The sequence below is a fragment of the Spinacia oleracea genome, chromosome 6 (assembly GCF_020520425.1).
Source record: "Spinacia oleracea cultivar Varoflay chromosome 6, BTI_SOV_V1, whole genome shotgun sequence".
Classification (NCBI taxonomy): Eukaryota; Viridiplantae; Streptophyta; class Magnoliopsida; order Caryophyllales; family Amaranthaceae; genus Spinacia; species Spinacia oleracea.
In genome coordinates, this window is record NC_079492.1 from 36,447,410 (window position 1) to 36,461,641 (window position 14,232).

Here is a 14,232-nt window from a genome sequence, read left to right on the forward strand (position 1 = left end):
GCAGAGTATCGTTCGATGGCAGCATTAACTTGTGAGCTGAAGTGGTTAAAACAACTACTCAGAGATCTAGGAGTGGAGCACAAGCAAGGGATGAGTGTGTTTTGTGATAGTCAGTCAGCACTTCATATAGCACAAAATCCGGTGTTCCATGAAAGGACAAAACATATTGAGGCAGACTGTCATTTTATACGAGATGCAATCAAGGAAGGTATTATTTGTCCGTCATATGTATCGACGAAGGTGCAGTTGGCAGATATTTTTACAAAGGCACTTGGAAAAGCACAATTTGAATTTTTTCTTGGCAAGATGCGCATTCGAGATTTACATGCTCCACCTTGAGGGGGATGTTGAGATAAATTAGGATTGTAATGTCCTAATACTAGTAGTATACCAGGATATGTAGAATTGTAGTACGTAGGCATATTCAAATTAGAATTGGAGTAGGAGTTAAATACAATGTATTATATATAGCTGCCTAAATCTAATGAGAAGATGAGATTTTGTGAAATTAAACACATTATTTGTCAGTACTACTATTGAGACAATTGATAGGATTACTTTCATATCTCTGGAATCCAATCAAGATTCAAATTCAAGTTACAGTAGAAAATATGGATGTTCAAGTTTGTTAGCAGTTACTTAACACTAAAAGAGTTGAATCAAATGCAAAATGTTACCTCAAAGTTGACAACAACAGAAAACCAGCCTAATTGCACTTTTATGATGTACCCATCTTATGATGTAGTCAGTTACTAACAACAGAAAACTATTATTATGATAGTACCCTAATTGCTCTGTAACTCTCATGTAGTCAGTTATTATGATAGAATTGGTATTTTGAAACATGAATTGCAGAATCAAGGGAAAAGGGAAAAGGGAAGAAGAAACAATAAGTAAGCTTAAATAGGGGGAAATTCCATTATTCCAACTTACGAAATGGGTTCAGGTTCAACGGAGAGAAGCGCCCTTTACTTGGTTACTAGCAGGTGCCTTTTTTAACATACACGTAAGTCGTAACACGATGGGTAGAGTAGAATACTAGGTGGTGACTGGTTTATAAGGTGGTATGACCTGATTATAAATGAAATCAGGGTGTTGTGTACTTGTGTGGGTTAAGGAAGGGATTTGTATCATGGTTTAGTAAAGAAATTGCTGGAGCGACCAATGAGGAATGACGGATTACATGATTCTGTTTAAACGTGGGAGGCTATGACTTGATGGATTGTTTCGAGGTGTTTTTGACTTTTGTATGCATTAAGGGCGGTATTTTTCAGTTAATTCTGTGACAAAATGTGGTACCCTTGAATAAAAGGTTAAGTGGTTAACATATATATAACCTTTAGTAGCTTTTCTCTGAACTGATAATTAAGCACGGCTGAGGACTTATATGCAAAAATACCAACACATGCAGCGGTGTAATGGTGTATCCACGGTAAAGACCAATAATGCCTTCTGATTGAAGGGTCTTCTTAAGAACGTCATAAATACCATTGAACTTCCAATTGCCATTGCCATTGCCATTGCCATTGCCATTGCCATTGCTGAAACTCTTGCCAGAAGAGTCCATAGAAAAATGTACTTCTCGAGCAGCTTTGACATCATTTGCTAGACGTAGTCGAGTATAAGCAAATGGATAACGAAACAGCAGTCCCAATATTCCACCAACCGGTAGAAGCCACAAAACTGGTTCATGGACCTCCTTAAATAAGGTGCTATTACGCCTTAAATGGAGAAAAGCAAAGATGGAGGCCTGAATCACAAATTCACAATAAAAAACAGAGATACAATAAGAGCAAACTGTATTAAGAATTCAGTGAATTGTTTAACATGCTAATCATAACCAACTTTACAAGAGCCTTCTTGATAAAACTATCCATGATAACCCTCTAGGATGTACGTGTTGCTTAATTTCCAAGTAACTTATGTCACATTCTTCAAAGTAACCTACAACTTAAAAATAAAAGCTACTTCGTATTTTCCATTTTCCAACATAATATTGAACTAAAAAAGAGTTAATCAAAATCCGTTCATTGGTTGATGGTGAAAAGTTGAAAACAACTTAACAGCAAGAAATAGATGGTGACAATTAGAGCATTACCTCAATTGTTAGAGCACTCCCATCAATGGGGAAAAAATGTGCTCACGGGGAAAAAAAATACACGGCCTACAACAATGGGTGAATTGGAAATGGCTCGCGAGGAAATGAAGAAAGGAATGCACCGCGTTCCCTTTTTTCTGTTTGCTCACCAAAAATTTTGGGCCCCACTTCTGAAATTTGCAGCCAAAAGTTGTACAATGTATCCGTTACTCCAAACAAATTACTCCAAAAAACAAGGATAAGATTCCCTTTGTGCTGCAAATTTGTCAACGGTCCAGTAGCATGGCGACATTTGTCATCAAAAAATTGTTTGAAATTTGCAACGGTTATAATCTTGTAAGGGCTAATTTTGCCGTAAATAATTAAAAAAAAAAAAAAGTTATACCAACGGTCATAAAATTTCATGATCTATAAATAGAGACCAAATTTGATATATTTTAACACACTTTCAAAAATCATTTTTCTCTCTCTAAAATCATCAAAATCATTTTTCATACTAAGTATTACTATAATTTGTGTTATTTTTTGGAATTTACTGAACATTCCAGTAGCATATATTTTCGAAAATTTTATTTCCGGTTGTTATTTATTAATTTTATCATTATTATTATTATTATTATTATTATTATTATTATTATTATTATTATTATTATTATTATTATTATTGTTTAGTTTATTATTATGGGAAAACACCAAAACATTACAAGCTTAACAAGCTACAAAGATCAAGTGAACTACGAGAAGTTGGAGGGGAGCCGAGATACAATCCGGGCCCCCAATCCTCTAGCTATGGCGAACCCGATCCTGCTGAAAATGTGGGCAGCTGCCCGCGCCCCAATGTCTTGAGCCCTGGAGTACGTCTGGACCCGCTTCAGCAACGAAACAACCCCTTTCTCTAATTACCCAAAAGAAGAGAAGGAAAAAGGAAAGAAACCGTAACCCAACGCCCTACAACGTGCCGCATACTTATCCTGCTTCCGTTGCGCTGTAACCGCCACAACCCGACCCGGAACGAAGTCTGACAACCCAGATTGCGTCATAGGGGAAGACCCAGTCAAGTCAACACACACATCTAGACCGCCATCCCATGAATAAAGCAATATATCCGCAGGACGAAGAGCTCCATCACTCTCACTAGTCAGCCCAACATCAACCTCCTTGCGAGCAGAAATCCCCGACCGATAGCAAATATCCAAAAGGGTATCACGAACAACATTATGACGATGTTTAATACCCACAATCCCAGCACAAGACACGGCATGATACCCATAAATGTCCCCATCGAAAACCCGAGAGCAAGCAGAACACGGCGTCGAATCAGAGAACAACGGAATACCCAACCGATAGCAAAGAACCGAACGATAAGTCTTACCGTTCATAGTCTGGCCTAAATCCGAGATGGGGACTGCCCGCAACCAAGCTGAGGAGTGATCCCCCTGCTGTGATTTCCATAGGGCAACATGACGTGAAGATAAGGAGTAGGCGGATTCCGCATCAGCAGTAACCTTCGTGAAATATATGTCTGCCAATTTCTTCATGAGTGTGGGGGCAGCGATCTCACTAGGGCTACTCATAAGGCCGGTCTCCACGGTCCTATTGAAAAGACCAAGAGCATCATCAAAGGCCGGCCCAGGACCATCAACACCTGAAAGCCGAAGAAGCGAATCCTGCAAACCAGAAGACTGCAAACGGGATACAAGAAAAGCATAATGCCGAACATCACCAACTGAATAAACACTCAATCCTCCATAAGAATAAGGCAAGGTGGCAAGACGCCATTGCCAGTCACCGAACTCAGGTCCCGAAGCAGCCACGAAACGCTCTAAAGAAGCCCGAAGAGCCACATCAAAAGATAATTGGGCCGCTTCAAAATGATGAAGCGGACAAGTGCGCATAGCAAAGTAGAGTTTAGAAACTCCAGTACACGCACGAAGAAGCAACAACTCACACTGGGGATCATTAAGCTTAGCTACAGCATCCATCAACACCACAGTCTTCGACACACGCTGCGAAACCAACTCCTTACAAAAAGAGGAATCCGTACTGACTGGACCACCAAGCAACTTAACACCAAGCGCAGGATGAGGAATATTCGCAAGAAAGACACCCTCTAGACGACTGCGTGGGTCCTCCGAAGGCCAGAAAACCTCTGTCTTCTCAACATTAACATGGAGACCTAAATGAGGACCCTCCTCCAAAATCAACTCCAAGACCTTTCCAACCACCAAAGTGTCACCAACGATAGTGCCATCGTCCAAGTACCAAGACTGAAGAGATAGATCAAAAGAGTCTTGATTCGACACACCAATGGATGTAGAACAAGAGAAAAAAGCAAAGGGCCGAGAGGATCCCCTTGCTGCACACCTTGACAAGATCACAAGGTATGCTCCCCATAATACAGCCGCGCTGGAGGAGAGTAGCAGAATTCAACCCAACGCGAAAGAGCAGGACAATGTAGCCGAACCTCACGCAACAAAGCCGATCGATCAACTAAATTGAACGCATTCTGAAAATCCACCAATAACATAGAGAGGCCAACATCGGCCCCACGAGCCTCAACCAAACAATTGACAGCATGGAGAATGGCCTCACCACCTGCTGGAACCCCAACTCCAAGCTGAAGCCCTCCTAAGTAGTTTCCTAAACGCGGACCAATCAAAGCAGCCTCGACCTTAGAAACAAGGCGCCTCCAAATAGTGCCCACAGCAATAGGCCGAATACCACCACCAGGCTTAACAAGTGGCGTAAGGGGAGCACTAGCAATATATCCTCCAAGCTCAGCAGGACACTTTCCAGCAAGAAAGAGATTAACTACCTGAGTGATAGCATCAACCAACTCATCAGAAACAGCTACAGCAGCACCACCCAAGCAATCCAAAAGGTGTTGAGCACGCAAGCCATCTCTACCGCACGAAGTGCCACGCGGAAAGCCCCTAATCTGCTCCAAAACAACAACGGAGGAAGTAGTAAGGTGATGATCAACAGGGATATCCGGTAAGGAAGGGACCGGAACAGAAGGGTGCTTAGCTTGCAAATCTGCAAGAGTAGCATCATTGTAAGGGGCAAGACCTGAGGACGAAAAAACTCTAACGGCAGCAGTGTAGCGACCGTCAGAAATCTTTCTCTTGCATTGCTTAATATTACGCTCCGCCAAATCATGGTCTTCGTCAACATCCAATAGAGAGGGAGACACGCTAGCCAATGTGTCTATGACAAGTTGCTCAGAACCACCAGGCACACCCCAAGAACGAATAGCAGAGGTGATACCCTCTTCCTGAAGTCGCCGCCTAACACCGGAGGAACACTCACGATTACTTTACGGAGAAAAAGTCTTGAGGATACAAAGAGGTAACACGAGCAACTGAACCCAACAAGCGCCCCTTTTAGAACTCGCGAAAAACCCAAACGACATTTAGGAGGGATGGATTTCACAGAACGCAACCGCTTAGACAATAAAGCGTTTAGAAGAGCAACATCAAAAGAAAAATGATGTTCTCGAGGCGCGTCAGAAGTAGACAGCTCGGAAGTAGGAGCTTGCGGTTTTTGAATACCGTAGAGAATAAAACGGATAGTACCATCCCCAGAATCAGGTGGGTCCACAAAAACAGTACTAGAACCACTGCCATGTCGACACCTAATACGATGAGTATGCGTCTTGAAACAATCTCCACATAGCCAAATTCCCATACGACGAAAGGTCACCTCAGCCGAAGAAAAAACCTGCAAATTGGTAGTAAGGGAATGACGGGTTACATCCCGCACACCAGTGCAACAATGACGATCCCGTAAGTGAGTGATCAGAGAACTCCTCACCAGACCACGCCCACCTCCATCCTGGCACCCGCTAAGACCCACAAAAGGGCAATGAAACTTCTCCACGGAAGTAGCCATATCAAAACACTTCAACCAAAAAGTAACTCCAACGTACCCACTACCAAGCACACTTACACACCCACAAAGACACACAACACACCAACACCACACCAACGAACAACAACTACCGAGAAAAGCAGTTGATATTATTATTATTGTTTAGTTTATTATTATTGTCATTATTATTATTATTATTTTTATTATTGTCATTATTATTATTGTTACTGACATTATTATTATTAGTGTGCTTGCGTATTTTTTAAAAATAAAATGGACCCTAATTACTATTCTCAAAATTTAGAAAACAATTTTGATGATTTTGATCTCAACTCTGACAACAATCAGCATCCCGGCTATGATTCTTATTCGCAGGGTAATTCTTCCTCTCAAAATTTCCAACAATCTTTTTATGCTAACACTATTGTTGACCGTGAAGCTATAGAGGAACGTGTTATGGAGACACAGGAACCCATCATGACACATCCATTTCCCGTCAACCCAAATCAACCAATTAAGGTTGCATCTCAGTCTCGAAGTTGGTCGATTCAGGAGAATGAAGCTCTGGTTGATTCCTACATTAAAGTTTGCTCCGATCAGATTATAGGCACCAACATAAAAAAGCTGATATTTGGAAGCAAGCTGCTGCGCGCTATAGCCAAATTCAAGTAGGTAGACCGTACGAACTTCCTGTAAGAAATGCAAAATGTTTAGAGAGTCGTTGGGGAAGGATGTCTCCAGACATCATGTTGTGGGCTGCTAGTTTTGAAAAGGCTGGTAGGTTATTTGCAAGTGGGAATAATGATGCGGACCAAGTTGCTACCGCTCACCAGTTATTCCGCACAGAAAACAAAAAGAACTTCACATTGATGCATTCTTGGAAGATGCTTACTAAAGAAAACCCAAAGTGGAGGGTGATGATGTTAGGTTATGATACATATGAATAAACATAAATCATGCGGAAAAACCATAAAGCCAGGAAACATATTATTTACACATAATCATTTAGCATAATTCAGATGTATACACTTTGTAGCGTGCCCTCCCTAGCTGCGCCCGAACCGAACAAGAACAAGTCTTTAGGACTCCAAGTGTCGTCCCTCCGTAGATAGTCCACAGCACGTCCGGATCCGCCTTAAGATTGACTAACTAGAATTGCCCTTAAGGTACTATAAATTTCGGCTAATAGGGCAAGTGTTTGTGGCTGATTTTTGCTTGAAAATATTACCTTTGAATACTTCAATCCTCGATGTAAATATGTGACCCTAGGCACCTATTTATAGAGTTATGGAAAAGGATTTGGAATCCTATTAGGATACTAATTTATTTAATTATAATCCTACTAGGACTCTAATTAAATAAACTAAATCTTTTAGGATTAGATTTAATCATATGACGAATCCCGGTAGCCTTAGGATTCGAGTAACACACTTCGAGTGATATGCTAGCACCGCACGCAGGCCTTGCGGCCCACGCACAGCGCCAACCCACTCGTCGCAGCCCCACGCGCGCGCCATGGCCATTGTTGGGCCTGGCCTTGCGCTGGGCCTGGCGTGGCTTGGCAGCGTGTGTTTGGGCGCTTGGGCTTGCTGGGCGTAGGCCTGGCTTCGTGTTGGGCCTTCGTCTAGCAAGTCTCGTCCGATGCTAATTCGTACGATGCGCTTCCGATTAAATTCCCGATTCCGGAATTAATTTCCGATAGGAACAATATTTAATATTTCCGATTCCGGAATTAATTTCCGTTTCGAACAAATATTTAATATTTCCGTTTCCGGAATTATTTTCCGATTCCGATAATATTTCCGATTCTGACAATATTTCCGTTTCCGGTAAAATTTCCGATTCCGGCAATATTTCCAATTCCGATAATATTTTCCGATACGTACCATGTTTCCGTTTCCGGCAACATCTACGACTTGGATAATATTTACATTTCCGATACGATCCATATTTCCGTTTTCGGCAATATCATCGTTTCCGGAGTATTCATTTCTTGCCTTTGACGATCTCAGCTCCCACTGAAACCAAGATCCGTCGATTCCGAATATCCATAGATGGAGTATTTAATTTCATTAAATACTTGATCCGTTTACGTACTATTTGTGTGACCCTACGGGTTCAGTCAAGAGTAAGTTGTGGATTAATATCATTAATTCCACTTGAACTGAAGCGTCCTCTAGCTAGGCATTCAGCTCACTTGATCTCACTGAATTATTAACTTGTTAATTAATACTGAACCGCATTTATTAGACTTAACATTAAATGCATACTTGGACCAAGGGCATTATTTCCTTCAGATGATGAGGTGGGGTATGTCAAAGACAGAGAGAGAAACATACGATGTCAGTCTACCAATTTCTACTGAAGAGAGTGATGGAAGTGGCAAGAGAACTAGAGTTGATGATGATGGTGACACCGTCTTGCCAAGTGGTGGGAGCTTCGTATCTGGAGGTATATCTCGACCAGATGGTGTAAAGAAAGCTAAGGCCAGAAGAAAAGGAAAAGGGGCAGAATCATCAGAGGCAGTTTCGTCTTTTGGAAGTCGTTTGCAAGCTAACACTAAAGTGAGGAATAATGAGCACGAACTTAATTTAAAGAGATTCGAGCGAGAAGCAGAAAAGACTATAATGCGGAGGCGACAACTTGACATAGAGGAACAGAGAATTTAGATGGATAAGCAAAAAATGAAACATGATTTCTTGCAAACATTGGTGTCTAAGGCTTGTCTAACTCCTGATGAGGAAAAGGTTAAGGCAAGATTGATGTTGGAATTTTATGGTGGTGATAATTAGCAAGGTGTTTAATGTTTAGTTTATTTCATGTGTTTAAATTTTATGTCACAATCTAGTTTTAATAAGTTTTAAATAAGCTTGTATTAATTCGTGTTGTGCCTTTAAACTTGTATTAGTTCGTGTTATGTCTTTAACTTTGTATTGTTTTGTGTTATGTAATATATTATATTATTTTTTATTGCCAAGTAGTATTTTACACATTGTTGTTATTATATTATAAGAAAGTACAATATAATCTTATCAAGAAATCCATAAAATCTTATCAACCAATAGAAAATCTAAGAAAATCTAAGAAAATCTAAGAACATCCAGTAACATCTTATCAAGAAAATCTTATCAACAAAATTTAAGAACATCCAATAACATCTTATCGAAAATCTAAGAAAATCCAAAAAAATCTTATCGAAAATCTAAGAAAATCCAAAAATGTTATCGAAAATCTAAGAAAATCCAAAACTCTTATCGAAAATCTAAGAAAATCCAAAAATCCATATATTCTTATCCACATTACTCTTTAAATACACACACATTATCAAACTCATTTCTCACACTCACTTCTCATTATCACGCTCTACTATATCTCAAAAAAATGTTATTTGCATACAGTTCAAGCTCAGAATCTGCTGATGAGAATCCATACGGAGAAGTTGATCGAATGGTTGAAGAATTTTTCACGCATCACTTACCAAACATATTCTTTCCATGAGGTCCTAGACTTCGAAATGTGAATGATACCATTTCGATTCCAGCAGATAGAAACCGTGAAGAAAGGCATAACCGCTTGTTTAATGATTACTTTGCGGAAAATCCAGTATATTCAGACAAACAATTTCGTTGAAGGTTTCGAATGAGAAGACCTTTGTTTTGCCGTATCATGAACAAAGTGGTTGAAAATGATGTTTTCTTGCAACAGAGAAGAAATGTTGCCGGAAAATTAGGGTTATCAGGATTGCAAAAATGCACTGCAGCTATCAGAATGTTAGCGTATGGTTTGGCTCCGGATGCAATTGATGAATATCTGCGAATGGGTGAAACAACTTCAAAAAAATGATTATTACATTTCACTCAAGGGGTAATCAAGCATTTTGAAGAGGATTACCTAAGAAGTCCTACAGATGAAGACTTAAGGAGAATCCTTTATCAAAATGAAATGCGCGGATTTCCAGGCATGATCGGTAGTATTGATTGTATGCACTGGGAATGGAAGAACTGTCCTACCGCATGGAGAGGTCAATACCAAGGACGCAGCGGGAAAGCGTCCCTAATTCTTGAAGCTGTTGCAGATCAAGATCTATGGATTTGGCATTCATTTTTGGTATTCCTGGTTCATCTAATGACCTTAATGTTCTGCACAGTTCTCCTGTTTTTGATGATGTTTTGACAGGTAAGGCACCTCCTATCACTTTTCAGGTGAATGGACATGAATACAACATGGGGTACTACCTCACAGATGGTATTTATCCAAATTGGGCTACGTTCATTCAAGGATTTTCTCGTCCCCAACTTGAAACTGAAAGGTTGTTTGCTAACAGACAGGCGCATGTTCGTAAGGATGTTGAACGTGCGTTCGGAGTTTTGCAAGCAAGATTCGCCATTGTACGACAACCATCTCTGGCTTACGATGAAGATATATTAGGCGATATAAAGAAAGCTTGTATCATCTTACACAACATGATAGTTGAGGATGAACGAGATATGTATGTCCGAGCTGATGTGTTACGAAGGTACTATGAAGAAGACCTTTCGAGCTTAACCACAACAATGAATAATGGTGAACCCTTTGAGTTCCAGACTGGACAACCCTACTCCATTAACGCATTATTGCGGAGAATAACAGCTTTGCATAGCAGTCAAATTCATCACTCTTTGAAAGAGGATTTAATTTAGCATAACTGGCAAAAATATGGAGGCAATAATCATTAAACTCATGCCTCGAAGAAGAGTTGTTATTTTAGTGGTTGCGTTTGATTTATCGTAATTTTTTTTTAAATTATATTTTGGCTTTATGATGTTTTAGTTTATGACATAGTGTGTTTAGTTGTTGTAATGTTTTAGTTATCCGAAACTTGTCTTGCTTTAGTCCATCTATTATGTATTTATTCAATTATGTCCCTTTATTTTATTTAAATTTATGAAATATTTTCAATAAAATTTATAGTATTAAAAATAGATATAAAAATAACGTAAATAAAATAATTAACGTAAATTAAATAATTTATCTTAACTGATTGTTAAAATTCATTTAAGTTATTAATATAATTGAATAAATACAAAAAAGATGGAGTATGTGGTAAATAGAAAGTGTGGTGGAGTTTAGTGAATAGTACAAGTAAAAGTGGTGAGGAGTTTTTTTTTTTTTGCTCATTGGTGGGATGAGTTTGTTGTAACAAAATTTGTATGTGAGGAAAGTGATGTGGAGGAGTAAGAAAGTGGTAGAGAGATAGTGGTGAGGAGTTTTTTTTTCCCATTGATGGGAGTGGTCTTAAGGGTGTGATAACATTCATACTATTACCCCGCCAAAGGGAAAGGACACCTTCATGTTTGATTGTTCTGAGCAAGCAATCCATCATTCCTTTGTAGGGACTTGAGAGACGACCATGTTTCAGCAACTCATTCTGACATTGCATCAGGCTACAGACCCGTTCTATAGGAGCCACAGCTGAAGCTGAGATAACCATAGATGTTCCTTGCATTATACCATGTAATCCAGGATTCTTTTCACGTGGGTGAATTTTCTTCTTCGGAGTAACCACGGAAGAGGACGATAAATTTGGGGATGGTTGTAATGAGTTTCTATGTGCCACTACCAACAGGGAAGAATCTGTGAGTAATTTTTGTGATAAAATGGTGCTACCAAGAATGTGGTAAGGTCTAGGATAGTTGTACAGTCTATGCAACTCTGTAAACGTAGAAGTACGGTCAGATTTATTAGCCATTCAGATGAAAGTTTTGCCTGCAAGAATTCTATAGAATAGTTAAATAACTTTAACAGAAGGAGTGCTTACGGCATGTTTGATTGCCGGTAATAAATGGTGGGAATAGTAATAAATCTATTAACCTAAGTATATTTGGCAAGAAAATAACATCATGATTTCCATGATAATGAAATTTTGTCTCAAACTTGGTGTTTTTCTTCATAAATTTGCATTCACATCTAATACCACCCCTCAAATAGTAATGGATGATAATGGAAATTTATAAAGAAAAAAATATAATATTGAGAGAACTAGCATTATACCATGGAAATGAATTGTGATTTTCCTTATAAATTTACATACAAATTTAATTCCCATTGACACCATTTATGGCCGGCAACCAAACAAGCCGAGAGTAATTTTCTCAATTATGCTTTCCTCGAAGGGAGCAGCTTTTGGCTCGACCCAAGTGTTGTAATAATTGGGTCTTCAAGGCAAAATACTAGAATAAGAATAAGAACGTGTTTAGGAAATCGTTGCGCCGTGGTAACCAAACCACTGCCTTGAAAACGAGATTCGGTGCAACCGGGGTGTACAATTGTATTCACCGATTCGTTCCCTAAGGTTTACACAACCCTCATCACACAAAGGCACTTTTGGGTGATGAGATGGAGCCACATAAACTTATGCCCAAAAGAAGGAAAGGAGAGGAGAGAAATAGATGACAAGTATGATTGTATGAACATTTCTTATATTGGTTTCCAAGAATGAAAGAACATATATATATAATGTTCCAATCAAGAAGAGAAGGAAGCTATAAGGTTTTGGGAAAACCAACCACCAAATGAAGTCCAAAGATCTAAAGAGATCAATGACCATAAAGAATAATAAAATCACTCATAATCATGAGAGATTTAATTATCTCCATAAACATGGAGAATAACCACAAAGAATAATTCATCAAAATCAGTAAAAGGGAGGTTACATATGACTTAGTGGAGGAATCAAAACAACCCAAGGAAGCCAAAGGATTCAAAGGAATCCAATGACCATCATCAATAGACTTAGTATGATTATGAAGAGTTTAATAACCTCCTTAATCAAGGGGATCATCAAACAACTTAACTCAACATAATTGGAACAATTAAGTCACTCAAAATATCAACAAAAATGTTGTTTACAAAAGGAATCACGAGGAACCAAATCCAACGTCCAAAAGACGTCTTTTTGCATCCGTCCGATCGGGCGCCCACCGCCCGATCGGGCAACAACCGCCCGGTCGGGTGAATTACTCGCCCAATTTTTCTTTGTACGCGCGCCTGATCGGGCGCCCTCCGCCCGATGACCATCGGGCGGACCTCTTTTTCAAGCTTTAATTCCAACACCAAGTCAAGTGCCCCTTGGGTCAAGCCCTCCTTACATTGTAAAGGCACACTACTCCTTTGGTGGTTATTTTGCCTGCAAGGCCTTTCCTCACATAGTTGCTTTATTTGAATTGTAAAATTTCTTATAAATAAAATAAAATAAATAACAGAACTTAAATATTTCAATGCAAAGTCATTATAGCCAATCATAGGAAAATAATCATGTTTCACTAAAGAAATATAGTTAGGATACATTTCACATTCACGGAAATTTCAAAGGGCTACATAAAGATGTGTTCAATCAACAAAAATGATAAAATATAATGTTGTTCCTAAACATGAGGACCAGACCAAGTTACAAGACTTCAGCTCTTTAACTAACAGAGATGGAAGAAAAGAAACTTCCAAGTACACCAAACAATAATAATAATGTGTCTAGATAGAAGGATTTGCAGAGAGGAGGAAGAGAATGATAAGACCACTTTCCTTTACTTAAATAGAAAAGCGGAGAGAGATGCTTAATACTATTCAGATAAACCAATTCTTTTCAACATGGGAAAAACACAAGCTTTCAACATGGGGAAAAGTGGACAGAAATGCTTAATACTATTCAGATAAACCAATTCTTTTCAACATCAGAAAGATTTTGGGGAGAACAAGCTCGCTTCTCCCTACTTTTCCGTTCCTCTCCCTCCGCCGTGTCTACCTGAACAAACCGTAGGACTGTCACCAAACAACCAACGACACATGAAATAGTCAAATAGATGTTCTATCAAACTGATTATTCCTCAAGTCTCCATCCCAACATAAACTCCAAACTATCTTTTCCAGGATGTCCCAATGTAATCTTCACACTTGTATTTCCAGTAATCTTCATAACTAAAATACTCCCTCCATCCCTAATTACAAGCACCATTTTCCATATTAGGAAGTCCTTAAACATTTTCGACATAGGCCCATTTCCGTTTATGGGCATATATGTAGTTCTCCCACTTTACTCTGTCATCAACTACATATGGCCTCAAAACTTTACTCTTTAATCAAATCCACCCAACGAAATATTAAAAATCGTGTCGAACACCAATGGAGCATACAAATAGGGACGGAGGGAATCCTGCTTTCCACATTGCTTTCTCCATCTCACCTATCCGTTCTTTTCTCCTTCCTTCTCCGTGTACTTACACATACGAAGT

General features: G+C 39.2%; 1 pseudogene; it reads right to left on the bottom strand.

Moving 5' to 3' along the window:
* Positions 1-446: 446 nt before the first annotated feature.
* Positions 447-11,696, bottom strand: LOC110799722 (uncharacterized; annotated as a pseudogene).
* Positions 11,697-14,232: the final 2,536 nt, after the last annotated feature.